Raw genomic sequence first — 1,329 nt, 5'->3', positions numbered from 1 at the left:
ATCTTTTAGTTATTTTGATAACTTTTAAAAGGCTAATATTGCTGTTTTTCTTTGCAGTACAGTCTGGTGGTGGAGGTGAGAATTTGTTCCAGACCAAGTCTTTGGATAGATACAACACTTTTATTTATATATATATATTTTAGGTTTACAGTTTCCTGTGTCTCTGCTCAAGCAGGATCCCTGTGTGGCCTCAGCACTGTAGATCAGAGTGTCCTGATCTTGGAGTCAAGAAGACATCTGAGTGCTGAAGTGGTATTCATCTGCCACTGATGAGATATCCTGTTTTAACTTACCAGGATTCGAATCCACTGCTGACATGCATGGTAGGAAAAACTTTTTTTCTCTCTTGTCTAATGTTAAATGAGTTTCTTATCTGACTAGAGTGCCACCACCGTGCCATGATTGTATCTATCCATTCTGCTTAATGGTGTTTGTGGGTTTGCATTGGATACTCTTTTCCAAAGACCCTCTGCCCCCCCCCACACACACACCTTTTTAAGATGTACCTTTGGGAAAAGGCTTTTTGAAGACCAAATCTTGTCTTGATGGTTTTCTTAATGTAAAACCTTTTATTTAAACCTTATTTATAAAGTGATGCACAGCGCCTCAAGTGTGTGTGCAACTGCAGAGTCTGCACAGTATAATGGCTGACAGAAGAATGTCTTTTTCTGAGGTGAGACTTTCGTTCTAATGTTAGAATGACACTGACGTACATCTTGACAACACCATATCTGACTGCAAATACTGAATCAGGACAGCACGTTTTTCTCTGGCATTCTTAAGACGGGTCAACAGCATGTATGCAGCTTTCAAAAAAGTCTTGCATCAGAAAAACAATGTTCGTTTCTTTGACTGTACATTCAGCAACCCATACAAAACGGTCTTGTGACCCACTGATTGAGAAACACTGGGCACTGATGGCATAACAGGGTAGCGCTATAAACCGTAGTGGGTCGCTTCAGTGGGTACACTCGTTTTGCACTCATTTGGTGACGCTTATCGTTTCAGGTATATTATTGCTATGTGAAAGTCTAGACTATGAATATAAGACGACCCCACTTTTTTCAGATGCTTTTAAGAAAAAAATTATTGTATTAGGTAGTGAAGGGCATGAAAATGTATTTAAAATAAAAACACAAAATACTATGGAAAAATTTATTTAAATACACATACAGTATTTTGAAAATATACAAAATGTGAAATTGGCCATCCAGTGCAGGTATAGGCTGAAATCGATCTGAATGCAAAATAAATAAATAAAACATTTACAGGTGTATGAACATTTTTACGTTCATTTAGATCCCATTTAACACTATTTGCGCTTTTTTT

This window comes from Sinocyclocheilus rhinocerous, unplaced genomic scaffold (assembly GCF_001515625.1).
Source record: "Sinocyclocheilus rhinocerous isolate Xijiao unplaced genomic scaffold, SAMN03320098_v1.1 scaffold1813, whole genome shotgun sequence".
Lineage (NCBI taxonomy): Eukaryota > Metazoa > Chordata > Actinopteri > Cypriniformes > Cyprinidae > Sinocyclocheilus > Sinocyclocheilus rhinocerous.
The sequence above is the reverse complement of the archived record's forward strand: the minus strand, read 5'-3'. Positions refer to the sequence as shown.